The sequence below is a fragment of the Felis catus genome, chromosome B1 (genome assembly GCF_018350175.1).
Source record: "Felis catus isolate Fca126 chromosome B1, F.catus_Fca126_mat1.0, whole genome shotgun sequence".
Taxonomy (NCBI): domain Eukaryota; kingdom Metazoa; phylum Chordata; class Mammalia; order Carnivora; family Felidae; genus Felis; species Felis catus.
Window position 1 is genome coordinate 66326602 of NC_058371.1, and position 14522 is coordinate 66341123.

Consider the following 14522-nt stretch of genomic DNA (forward strand, 5'->3'; position numbering starts at 1 on the left):
TCTCTCTCTCTCTGCCTCCATCCTGCTGGCGCTCTGTCTCTCTCTCTCAAAAATAAATAAACATTAAAAAAATTAGTTATTGGGGGGGTGCCTGGGTGGTACAGTTGGTTGAGCAACCAACTCTTGATTTCTGCTCAGTCATTGTCCTGGAATTGTGGGATCAAGCCCTGTGTGGGACTCTGCACTGAACATGGAGCATGCTTGGGATTCCCTCTCTCTTCTTGTCTGCCCCTCTCTCCCCTGCTCATGCTCTCTCTCTCCAAAAAACAAACAAACAAACAAACAAACAAACAAATAAAAACAGTTATTTTGGCATATGATGCCATCATAAAACTATTTACGACTATTCCAAGTCTATACCTGTATAATAGTATCAGTATAAATTCAGAATTTTTATAATAATAATTTCCATTTCAGATATGAAATTACATGTTTTATTACATATAGAATAGAAATGGTATTATTTTAATATTCCAGAAAAATACTTCGATATTACCCCCAAGTTATCATGTGGAAAATTATCTGGTTATACATGATTTATGCCTTAAGTTACTATAGTAACAGATATGAACATGGTGAATTATCAAAAATTAATTCAATATAATTAAAAATTAAGATTCTGAGGGTCAATATTGGCACAAAGGTACCTGATAAAAGCACACTTCCTAAAATTATTGTGAAATACTGCTATTAAAAACTGGTAAATATGGAAAAATGGTCAACTTATTAAGACTTCAATTTGCATATGATTAAAAAGAACTTTTTGAAGGCTGTCATTCCCATATGATGGATATTTTATTCTGCTCTCCCATTAATGAAAAATAGTGCATGCTATTGACAAAGTAGAGTTAGAATGACAAACTGGTGTTTCCTAACACGGCTCCAACTGTAGCGGCTGTGATGCTGGCCAAAGTGGCCCCACGCGGCTTACGTGTTATTCACCACAACATGAGCTTCTCTGTCTTGTCCAATCTAGACTGCATCAGACTTCTGTATAGGATTGGAATTCAATTTTGTACACAACAGATATGTACAAACTCAATCTACAGAACAGAAACTGATACAGATTATATATACACGTGTGTATATATATATATATACACACATATATATAATATTACATATATGTGTGTGTGTGTGTGTGTGTATATGTAAACACTTTAAGGTCATGAGCATACAAAAAATAATTAACTTACTTTGAAGAATGAAAGTTTTTAATGTGCTGTGGTTGAAAAACAATAGACATCTTAACTATAGAGAACAAACTGATGGTTATCAGTGGGGAGGTGGGCAGGGGGATGGGTGATGTAGCAGATGGGAGTAAGGTGGGCACTTGTCTTGATGAGCACCAGGTGTTGTGTGGAAGTGTTGAATCACTATATTGTACACCTGAAGCTAGTATCACACTGTTTGTTAACTAGCTGGAATTTAAATAAAAATGTGGGGAAAAAATAAAAATAAAAAGTATTTCTAAAAAAAGAAGTAAAAAAAAAAAGGGGTAAACAACAACACTAACAAAACAATAGATACAATACAATATATACAATATTGCTATAAATCTGTAGCTCTACTCACATTGTTAAGCAGCTTTTAATAAGTATCTACATATGAGAATGAAAAAAATACATTATAAAAATCAAATTTGAAGTGTACATAATTTTTCATGCTTTCTAATTATACTTTCTTTATTTATTTTTGTATCCAATTTCTGTAGCTTTATTAGCAGATAGGAAATTACTCTCTCTATATAATTTGTTTACCTTGTTTTATTTTTTTTTAATTTACATCCAATTTAGTTATCATATAGTGCAGCAATGATTTCAGGAGTAGATTCCTTAGTACCCCTTACCCATTTAGCCCATCCCCCCTCCCACAGCCCTCCAGTAAGCCTCAGTTTCTTCTCCATATTCATGAGTCTCTTCTGTTTTGTCTCCCTCCCTGTTTTTATATTATTTTTGTTTCCCCTCCCTTATGTTCATCTGTCTCTTAAAGTCCTCATATGAGCAAAGTCATATGATATTTGTCTTTCTCTGATTGGCTAATTTCACTTAGCATAATACCCTCCAGTTCATTCCATGTAGTTAAAAATGGCAAGATTTCATTTTTTGATTGCTGAGTAATACTCCATTGTGTGTGTGTGTGTGTGTGTGTGTGTGTGTGTGTGTGTGTGTATACATATATATATACCACATCTTCTTTATCCATTCATCCATTGATGGACATTTGGACTCTTTCCATACTTTGGCTATTGTTGATAGTACTGCTATAAACATGGGGGTGCATGTGTCCCTTTGAAACAGCACACCTGTGTTCCTTGGATAAATGCCTAGTAGTGCAATTGTTGGGTCGTAGGGTAGTTCTATTCTTAGTGTTTTGAGGAACCTCCATACTGTTTTCCAGAGTGGCTGCACCAGCTTGCATTCCCACCAACAATGCAAAAGAGATCCTCTTTCTCTGAATCCTTGAAAACATCTGTTGTTGCCTGAGTTGTTAATGTTAGCCATTCTGACAGGTGTAAGGTGGCATGTCATTGTGGTTTTGATTTGTATTTCCCTCATGATGAGTGATGTTGAGCATTTTTTTCATGTGTTGATTGGCCATCTGGATATCTTCTTTGGAGAAGTGTCTATTCATGTCCTTTGCCCATTTCTTCACTGGATTATTTGTTTTATTGGGGGTTGAGTTTGATAAGTTCTTTATAGATTTTGGATACTAACCCTTTATCTGATATGTCATCTGCAAATATCCTCTCCAGTTCTGTCGGTTGCCTCTTAGTTTTGCTCATAGTTTTCCTTCGCTGTGCAGAAGCTTTTTATTTTGATGAGGTCCCAGTAGTTACTTTTTGTGTTTGTTTCCCTTGCCTCCAGAGACATATTGAGTAAGAAGTTGCTGTGGCCAAGATCAAAGAGGTTTTTGCCTCCTTTCTCCTCGAGGATTTTGATGGCTTCCTGTTCTTACATTTAGGTCTTTCATCCATTTTGAGTTTATTTTTGTGTGTGGTGTAAGAAAGTGATCCAGGTTCATTCTTCTGCATGTCACTGTCCAGTTTTCCCAGCACCATTTGCTGAAAAGACTGTCTTTATTCCATTGGATGTTCTCTCCTGCTTTGTCAAAGAATAGTTGGCCATATGTTTGTGGGTCCATTTCTGGGATCTCTATTCTGTTCCATTGATCTGAGTGTCTGTTCTTGTGCCAGTACCATACTGTCTTGATGATTACAGCTTTGTAGTATAGCTTGAAGTCTGGGATTGTGATACCTCCTGCTTTGGCTTTCTTTTTCAAGATTGCTTTGACTATTCCAGGTCTTTTCTGGTTCCATACAAATTTTAGAATTATTTTTTCTAGCTCTGTGAAGAATGCTGGTGTTATTTTGAGAGGGATTGCATTGAATATGTATATTACTTTAGGTAGTGTCAACATTTTAACAAGATTTGTTCTTCCTATCCAGGAGCATGGAATCTTTTTCCTGTTTTGGTGACTTTTTCAATTTCTTTCATAAGCTTTCTATAGTTTTTAGTGTATAGATTTTTCACCTCTTTGGTTAGATTTATTCCTAGGTATTTTATGGTTTTTTGTGCAACTGTAAGTGTGATCGATTCCTTGATTTCTCTTTCTGTCACTTCGTTATTGGTGTATAAGAATGCAGCTGATTTCTGTGCATTGATTTATATCCTGCAACTTTGCTGAATTCATGAATCAATTCTAGCAGTTTTTTGGTGGGATCTTTAGGGTTTCCCATATAGAGTATCATGTCATCTGCAAAGAGTGAAAGTTTGACCTCCTCTTGGCCAATTTGGATGCCTTTTATTTCTTTGTGTTGTCTGATTGCAGAGGTTAAGACTTCCAATACTATGTTAAATAACAGTGGCAAGAGTGGACATCCCTGTCTTGTTCCTGACCTTAGGGGAAAAGTTCTCAGTTTTTCACCATTGAGGATGATATTAGCGTTGGGTCGTTCATACGTGGCTTTTATGATCTCGATGTATGCTCCTTCTAGCTCTACTTTCTTGAGGGTTTTTATCAAGAAAGGATGCTGTATTTTGTCAAATGCTTTCTCTGCATCTATTGAGAGGATCATATGGTTCTTGTCTTTTCATTTATTGATGTGATGAATCATATTAATTGTTTTTCGGATATTGAACCAGCCCTGCATCCCAGGTATAAATCCCACTTGGTCGTGGTGAATAATTTTTTTAATGTATTGTTGGAGCCAATTGGCTAATATCTTGTTGAGGATTTTTGCATCCATGTTCATCAGGGAAATTGGTCCATACTTCTCCTTCTTAGTGGAGTGTCTGTCTGGTTTTGGAGTCAAGGTAATGCTGACTTCATAGAAAGAGTTTGGAAGTTTTCCTTCTGTTTCTATTTTTTGGAACAGCTTCAAGAGAATAGGTGTTCACACTTCCTTAAATGTTTGGTAGAAATCCCCTGGAAAGCCATCTGGCCCCGGACTCTTGGTTTTTGGCAGGTTTTTTATTACTAATTTGATTTCCTTAATGGTTATGGGTCTGTTCAAATTTTCTATATCTTCCTATTTCAGTTTTGGTATTGTATATGTTTCTAGGAATTTGTCCATTTCTTCAAGATTGCAAATTTTATTGGCATATAATTGCTCATAATATTCTCTTATTATTGTTTTTTTTTCTGCTGTGTTGGTTGTGATCTCTCCTCTTTCATTCTGGATTTTATTTATTTGGGTCCTTTTCTTCTTCTTTTTGATCAAACTGGCTAGTGGTTTATCACTTTTGTTAATTCTTTCAAAGAACCAACTTCTGGTTTCATTGATCTGTTGTACTGTTTTTTTGTTTTTTGTTTTTTTTGGTTTTGATGGCATTAGTTTCTGCTATCATCTTTATTATTTCCTGTCTTCTGCTGGTTTTGGGTTTTATTTGCTGTTCTTTTTCCAACTCCTGAAGACATAAGGTTAGATTGTGTATCTGAGATCTTTCTTCCTTCTTTAGGAAGGCCTGGATTGCTATATACTTTTCTCTTGACCGCCTTTGCTGTGTCCCAGAGGTTTGGGGTTGTGGTGTTATCATTTTCATTGAGTTCCATATACTTTTTAATTTCCTCGTTAACTGCTTGGTTAGCCCACTCATTCTTTTATAGGATGTTCTGCAGTCTCCAAGTATTTGTTACCTTTCCAAATTTTTTCTTGTGGTTGATTTCGAGTTTCATAGCATTGTGGTCTGAAACTATGCATGGTATGATCTCGATCTTTTTGTACTTACTTAGGGCTGATTTATGTCCCAGTATATGGTCTATTCTGGAGAACGTTCCATGTGCACTGGAGAAGAATGTATATTCTGCTACTTTAGGATGAAATGTTCTGAATATAACTGTTAAGTCCATCTGGTCCAGTATGTCATTCAAAGCCATTGTTTGCTTGTTGATACTTTGATTAGATAATCTGTCCATTGCTGTGAGTGGGGTGTTGAAGTCTCCTACTATTATGGTATTACTATCGATGAGTTTCTTTAGTTTGTGATTAATTGATTAATATATTTGGGTGCTCTCACATTTGGTGCATAAATGTTGACAATTGTTATGTCGTCTTGGTGGATAGACTCCTTGATTATGATATAATGCCCTTCTTCATCTCTTGTTACAGTCTTTATTTTAAAGTCTAGATTGTCTGATATAAGTATGGCTACTCTGGCTTTCTTTTGTTGACCATTAGCATGATAGATGGTTCTCCATCCCCTTATTTTCAATCTGAAGGTGTCTTTAGGTCTAAAGTGGGTCTCTTGTAAACAGCATATAGATGGATCTTGTGTTCTTATCCATTCTGTTGCTGTATGTCTTTTGATTAGAGCAGTGAGTCCACTGACATTTAGAGTGAGTAATGAAATATAGGAATTTATTGCCATTATGATGCTTGTAGAGTTGGGAGTTTCTGGTGGTGTTCTTTGGTCCTTTCTAGTCGTTGCTGCTTTTGGTATTTATTTATTTATTTCTCTCTCTATATATATTTTTCATCTTTTCTACCCTCAGAGAGTCCCCCTTAAAATTTCTTGCAGGTCTGGTTTAAGGGAAAAAAGGAAATCATTTGAGAATTTGAAAAAATGAATACACTGAAGTATTCTAAAATGAGATGATGGGAGTAAAATAGAATTTTAAAAATTTACACAAAAGTAAAGAATATAGTAGAAAAAACTTAAAGAAAAATATTTTTAATAAAAATTCAAAATAAAAATGAATTTTTTTCTCTTTCTGTATTCAAGAAAAGGAAAGTATTGTAAAAGACAGAAAAAAAAAAAAGACAATTGAATAGATGGACCTGCTCACAGATTGAAATATAACTGAAATTACCTCATTTTCCTGTAGAAGTCAGACTATGAAGTGCTTTGTAGTCCATAAACTAAGTAGGCGGTGAGACTTGTGTTCTTGAAAAGCGAGGTTGGCCCTGTTGGGCGGGGCTCAGTTTAAGGGATCCGCTCTCCACTAGATGGCCTTCTAGCCTACTGGAGTGGATTGTTGCAGTGTACTCGTAGGTGTGTATGTGCATGCGCGGGAGTGGTGAGAATGGCGTCACCCAGCTACCCAGTCTTTAGTATGAGAACCCTGTTCTCCATGATCAGCAATAGGGCACCCGTTCTCTGTCTTCAGCTTTTGTCCACTCCCTGCTTTTTCTTCACTGTCCGTGACCAAGTCCCAGGCACTACTTCTCTCCCGAGTTTTGTCTCAGATGTGCCTGTATTCCCTGGCCCCTTACTTCTGAAGGACTGCAGCTTTGACCTGTTCCACCCCTCTGTGGAAGGGTCTCACCAAGCAATGGCCGAATGCCAGCTGCACCCAGGAATGATTGCTGGACCCTGCTGCTGCTGGTGTCTCAACTGTGGCCAGGTGCCAGTCTGCCCCAGAAAAAGTTTGCAAGTAGTGTAGCAGCAGCTTTTCAGGGATTATGAAAAATCACCACACACATCTGGCACCAGGCTTCACCCTTAATGACCTTGTTCCAGCACCAGCGAATGTGGCCACCTTCTGGGGTCTGCTGGGACCAGGTAGCTTCAACAGTCTCTACCAAATGTCCTTCCAACAGTGGAACCGCTTCTTCCTGTGTGGCCCGAGAACCTCCTGGACCCCACTCTGTTCCTGGAGATTCACCCTTCCCACCAGAGCACCACAAGGTATCGAGCTGCAGAGTTAAAGACTCTGCACTCCACTTGTTTACAGTCTTAATGGAATTTAAACCCTCTTCTTTCTCCTTTCTCCTGTTTTAGTTTAGTCCCTGCAGCTGTTTCCAATTTTCCACTTTCTCTCCAGCTACTTTTGGGGAGGCGTGCTTTTCCTGTATTCTCACCCCCTCCCCCAGTCTCCATCCTCTCCACCTGCAAAAGCAGCTCCCTGCCCGCCGCCTGCTTCTCTCTCCCCATGTTCACCTCTCCGTGCCATGTACCTGCTGAAATCAGTGGTTAAGATTGTGCAGATTGTTTTGTTAATCCTCCAATCAGTTTTCTAGGTGTGTAGGATGGTTTAGTGTTGGTCTGGCTGTATTTCATGAGGGTGAGACACACAGAAAACTTCCATGCTGTTCTGCCATCCTGGCTCTTCTCCTCTATTCTTTAAATATTTATATCAGAAGATATCTTGATTTTCAATCTTTAAAACAAATTTTAAATATGTGGAAATATACATGAAGAGAAAAATTAAAATAACAAAATAAAAGTGCTTATTTCTGGATTTCAAAATTGAAAGTCCTTTAGGCTTTCAAAACTTAATATGTAGTCCTATTAATATAAAAAAGGGGGAAATCAAATTTAGTGCAGTAACTTATGGAGTAGAGGTCCACACTTCAATTTGGCAGACAGGGGAAATTCAAAATATGAATGGAGTTACTGCTGTTATCCTTTAGTAATTGCTTCAAATGCATTTTCTTAATTGGTAATAACTATCTTATCTCTTATGAGTAAGCATTTATCTTCCCCACTGCTTTTGTCTTATGTAAAATAGTATGTAATCAGTATTGGAAAATTTCGCTTTTCTATATCCCCCCCTGTAATCTTTCTCATCACTTAAAAATTTCTCTTGCAAATGTAATTGCCTAAGAGCTTATGTGAATTTAATTAAAGAGAAATAATAAATTTGAGATGTATAAGCAAGTCCTTGAGAGTTTTACCACATCCAATATCTCAAATACATTAAATAAAAGCTCTCCAAGCAAAGGGTACAAGATATTCTGCACAAATCTGCTCTTAGAGGTTCCACTTAATGAAGAAAAGTGATAGCCTTCTTTAACAGAAATAAGTAGATATCTATCATTGACTTGAAATATATCATGCCAGAAATCAGTCATTTGGGATATGAAATGTAATACCATCATTTTATTATTTTGTTTATAAACCGTATCTCACACACACACACACACACACACACACACACACACACATACACACACACAAAGCTGAACCTAAAACTAATTTATTATTTTATTTTATTTTATTTTATTTTATTTTATTTTATTTTATTTTATTTTATTTTATTTTGCTTTTTATTTATTGTCAAGTTAGTTAACATACACTGTAGTCTTGGCTTTAGGAAGATTCCTGTGGTTCATCACTTACATATGACACCCAGTGCTCATCCTAACAAATGCCCTCTTTAATGTCCATCACCCAATTTGCCCACTCTCCCAACTCCCCACCCCCAACAGCCCTCAGTTTGTTCTCTGCATTTAAGAGTGTCTTATGTGAACCGAAAACTAATTTAAAGTAAACTATTATGAAAAATTACACAGGAAATGGTTTTGTTGATAACATAACTGACATATCCTGACAAACAAGGATTTCATTTAACTAATATAAAAACTATAAATAATCTTAATGAGCAATAAGCATAATATATTTTATAAAGATCTAGATACAATATTTTAGATTTAAATTTTTAAAAAATGTTTACTTATTTATTTTGAGAGAGAGAATGCACAAGCAGGGGAGGGGCAGAAAGAGAGAGGAAAGAAGAGAATCCCAAGCAGGTTCTGTGCTATCAGTGCAGAACTTGACATAAGGTTTGACTCACAAACTGTGGAATCATAAACTTAGGCAAAATCAAGAGTCAGAAGCTTAACTGACTGAGCCACCCAGGCATCCCTCAGATTTCAATTTTTTAAATATATGGTCATTTGGTAGTCATGTATTTAATTTAATACCACATAAATGTTGAAATAAAAATGGAATAATTTGAATGAAAGCGTGTTTGTAGTGATAAATAAAAAATAAAAAATAAATAAAAATTCACCTTCTAATGTTTTTGTCATTGTTAGTACACTTGAGAATGAGACAGGAATGGTATTCATTAATATCATAATTTCTAATTGTATTCAATATCTTATGAAATGAAACATGGCCAAAAAGTTGAGAAAATTCCTATTGTCAAGGATGAGTTCCAGATATAATCTCAAATACAACTGGGTGTGTGTCTGTATCTGTGTATGTGTATCTACATATAATTTTAACTACCACCACCCCTTGTGATGCTTGATATTTCTGTGAGTCTATCAAGAAACTCTAGAAATAAAGTTAGAATGGAACTGAGGCTTTCTTTATTTCTCAAAAATCTATTCATAAATTTTAAAAAAATAAATGTTTAAGTGTTGATATAAATAATATTTCTCATGTTGAAGACACAAGTATGTTATATGTATTTTCACTTGACACTTTATTGAAAATTCATAATTTTGTCCTTACATCTGTGAATACATCTTTCCTGTCTCTGCTTTTATTCCTTTTCCTTGACTTACTGAACCTTTTAGAAACTCCAGTAAAATGTTGAATGAAAATGATGATAATGGGAATTTTTCTCTTCTTCAAGTCTCAAAAGGAAGCTTTAAGGGTCTGACCCTTAAATAGGATGTTTGCTCTAGACATTTTGAATACCTGTTGGCAGATAAAGGAAGTTTATTTTATTCTGAATGTCCTAAAAATGTTATCATCAAAGATTCTTTTCTATCAAATGTTATTTTTTTTTCAGCAGTTATTGGGATGGTCTTATGAATTTTCTCTTTTAATCTTTTATTGGAAGTTGAATTTTATAATATGCACCAACCTTGGTTTCCTGGATAAAGCAAATTGGGCATGATTTATTGTAATGACCAAGATACCGTTCATCAGATTGAGGTAGTTATTTTCTGTTCCTGGTATTCAGAGAATTTTATTATTAATGAGAGTTGAAAATTGTCCAGTGTTTTTTTTCTTCATTTATTAATGTGATCATGCTATTCTGATAACATAGTAGATTATGGTATTTAGTTTTTAAGGTTTAGACTAACTTTTCATTCCTGGAATAACTCTATTTGTTCATACTATATTATCTTTTTATGTATTATCATTTACATATATTGCTGTTTTCCAATACTAACATTTTAACAGTTTTGTCTATATTTATGAAATGCTATAATATTCTATTTTAGCAATGTTTTTCTCATGTTGTGACATCAAATTTTTTCTGAGCTCATAAAATATGTTGAGAGGTGCTTTCTTCTGTACTTGTGGAAGTGTTTGTAAGATTGGCATATTAGTTCATTCCTTAGTCTGGTTAGGATTTACCATTGAAAACATCTAAAATATGAACTTTCTTGGTGGGAAAAGATTTTGACAATAAAAACAATTTTTGGGAGATGTGGAGCTATACAGCTTCTGTCATGTCTTGTTGATTGAGTTAACACATGGGCTGTGTCTCATCAACTGTAAGATCATGACTTGAGCTGAGATCAAGAGTCAGATGCTTAACTGACTGAGCCACCCACATGCCTCAAGATTTTTTTTTGTCATTCCTTTTTTTTCTCTGAATCTTTGATCCTATTTATAGTATCCTATGTAAACTCTTTATTTACTTAATGCAATAGCTCAGTCATCTAAGTATTAGTTTTTATTGACAGATTTTTTTTGTCTCTTGAGTTTGGTCCTGTTTTTCAATTTGCTTGTCTGGTTTATTTTTAATTGGATAGTGTATAGTAAGAACAATATGTTATGAACACTATGGATTCTTTTTTCTTTTTCTGAAGAGGGATCATTTTTTTTTTTTGTTTTGTTTTTGTGTTTGTTTTTTTCTTTTTCTAGTAGGCAGACTATATGACTAGACTCAAATTCCAAACTCTCTTGCCGTAGGCAGTAGTGGAAAGTTCTGCTCAGTTTCTCGTATACAAGCATAGTTCAATGGAAGATATTAAAGGGATTTAGATGTAGGAAGAAATAGTTGGTTAAAGAATGCAACTGAAGTATTGAAAACAGGGTGCTTAAGAAAAAAATAGATATTGTAGCATTCCAGGCAAATATAAAATGTAAAAAGTAAGGCAGTAGTAGAGTGGAAAGTGTTGGGTTTTTTTGTTTGTTTGTTTCTTTGTTTTTAATTTTGCCAGCCCAGAATTTCTTTATCTTCTTAGATAACCATCTCTCCATGACTCTGTGTCCATGGGTCTGGATGAAGATGACTTCATCCTTAGTTCCAGATGGGGCACATATAACACCGTAGTCACCAAAACCAAAACATGTAGTCAATATCAATCCCAAGTTTTGGATGAATGGGTAGATTTTTTGAGCTCTTTCTGCTCTGCTTAGATTTATAAGGATATACTTCTGGGGTCACATCCTGAGAAATTCTATTATGGGAGCCATTATGTGGATATAGTCAGCCTGAAAATGAATATATCATATAAAAATCAGAATAGAGGTGTAGAAACAACAAATGCCAGATATTCATGACATCCAATGATATCCAAGATCCATTTTTTACCCAAAGGTAGAATTTCCAGGTACTAACTTTGGTATTAACAAAATATCTGGGAAAATGGAGTAAGGGTAGGGCAATGGAAATTCCAGAACAACATTGTGATCAAAACAATTAAAAAATAAAGTTGAAATTGTTCCTGATCAAATCTATACATCGTCTTAACTAGGAGTTGAATATGAATACAAGTAAGATAAAACTCCAAAAACAGTGGCTTAAATAAGTAAGGATGTGTTTGTCTTTCATAACTCAAGTCAAAATTGGACAGGCTGGAGATGGAATGGTTGATCAGCTGTGGCCTCGGGACCCGGGCTCCTCCATCCCTCATTCTGTGCCTTCTTTTGTGATGGTGGTTGCACTTTGGACATCATGTACACATTTTAGTCACACAGACAAAAAAAGTGGAGGAGGAAGTGCTAACAAAATTGCTGATATCTCACTTACAAAACCAAATCTTTTGGCTAATTTTTAACTTTTACTTCTAGATCAAATAATGCCATGATAGAAAGGGCTTAACATGAACATTACATAAGCCAATAAATAAGAGCTTTTAACTAAATTAAGACTGGGGATAAAGGAGGACATTTTGCAAAGAGTGACAAAAGGAATATGTGAGATAATATGTTTAAGAAAAGTAAATATTTCCTTCTTAGAAATGTAGGGGAACTTTATTTATTTACTTTTTCACTAAGAAAGGCAAAAACACAAAAGTATGTTAAGTGTGTCTTAAAAATTATTTTATGTTAAAAATCATCTCTGGGAGAATTTCATTGTGAAGTGCTTTATTCCTTCTCAAGATCTAGTAATTAGCTGGGCTGGAAAAAGTAATCTGTATTTTTAAACAAGCACTCATTGAGACTTTGATACAAACGATATGCAGATTACATTAAAAAAAACAAGAGTATATTTTAAATAAGAGAGGAGAGAAGATACAAGAGCTCATACATCTTCTCTATAAAGTAGGTAAAACGTTTCTATGCCTATCATGGTAGTTTCTTGAGTGAGACTTGAGGCTTCAGGGGAAAAAAAAATGTGAACACTGTGTCAAGAAATCCATTAAATGAATATAGCTTTGGTTAGATTGGTAGTAGCCCAAACCATTCTGGCCCCTGTTTATCTACATGCTTGTCTAGTACCAACTTCCACGACAACAAAAATCAAAATAATTTCCTGTAAGAGTGTTGTTGGACTATAATAATACAAACTAGATATCTCAAAAATCAGGTGACCTGTCTTAAATATAAAACAAATAAAATAGTTACAGTTTTTAAACTTAAACTTGTTTATGCATATTCCTAATGTATGCTTTTCCCTGCAAACTACATAAATTTTAAACAGTGATGAATATGTAGAGTGCTCCCTTGGGCAGCACATGTACTAAAATTGAAATGAAACAGAGAAGATTAGCATGGCCCCACACAAGAATGACGTAATGAATATGTAGAGATCTCAACATGGGCTTCACAGATACAACCTTGGGGTTTATCCCCTGAGGATTGAATTTTAAAAAGTTGAAAGAAGCAAATTATGGAAATACTCAGAAACACCAATCGACATTAATAATACTTATAAAATAATAAGTGAAAAACGAAAATATCACGGTGGTAAAGTTGCATTTTGTTCTTAACCATGATTTAAGTATTGAGCTACGGCAATGCATGACATGCCATAAGGAGCTGTGTGAAGGCTGGGCTCTACCATTATGAAGTCCTTCTCTCCCTTTAACTAGATGTCTTCTCTAAGCTGAGGAGATTTGGAGCCTCTTTCTTCATTGTAAAGTGAGGATGGTACACTTTTCACACACGACATTAAGTTTGTGAAGTGTTTAGCACAATTATTTCCATTTTTCAAACAATAAAGTGACAAAATCTGAAGATATACTTAGTAAAAAAAAAAAAAAAAGAAAGAAAAAGGGTGAAAGAGAATTGTTGCTCTTTTAAAAGTCCAATTACCAGAAGAGAATATGGTTGCTGAGTAGCAGATATAATCCAAACAATTTTAAAAGGTGATTAATAAAATAATTTTGACAGAAGGAAAGCTATGCATGCTACAGTTTAAAAAATGTATTGCTATAATAGCCTAGTAAAAAGTTTCTATACACATGATTATGGAAAATGTTGATGGTATTGGAAGTACACTGATATTATAAATATAGGAGCACTGAAGAGATGGAGAATATTTGTACCATTTCGTTACGATGTTTATTTGATCTAATGAGGGGAATTAAATCCCATTTTCACTTATTTTTAGATTTCTTTCCATGCTACATGGATTGATACACTTATAATGAAAAATTAATAATATTTTTATAAGATAACAAGAGTGTTGTATGATTCTAAATATTTTTTATGTTTAAAGATTTTGATATTTAAAGAGGCAAAAAATCAGAATCTTTTTACCCTAGATATAATTACAACATTTGATTTTTTTTTTTTGTATATATAGCCTTTGTGTATAAATCTGGAAGAAAGGATTATATGGACTCCTAATTATTCAGGAAGATTCTCCCCTTTATTTGTTCTACATGATCATTTCATCTTGTTGATTGGTTACAATTTCTATTATCTCAATGAATCTCTTTAATTGAGGTTCCATAACAGATAGTAATGGACACCTGATTGCAATCCTATATTTAAATTGAAGTTCTCTTTTACTCCCATATTTTTGAGATCGTCAACCATTGGATGATGAAGAGGTGTTGGTGAATTTGGAATGACTGTGAATACATAGTCTCTGGGAATAAACTTATTTTAAATATAGTGTATTGTATACTGGGTGCAATATAGAAATGGTTTGCT

General features: G+C 34.7%; 1 protein-coding gene and 1 non-coding gene across 5 annotated transcripts in view; both read left to right on the forward strand.

The window, feature by feature from the left end:
- The window catches only part of FSTL5 (follistatin like 5), a 786930-nt gene that overhangs the window by 556409 nt on the left and 215999 nt on the right, over positions 1-14522 (forward strand). The window lies entirely within an intron of this gene.
- LOC111560310 lies at positions 13078-13186 on the forward strand. The gene has a single exon (XR_002742067.1). It is a non-coding gene; the product is annotated as a U6 spliceosomal RNA (small nuclear RNA).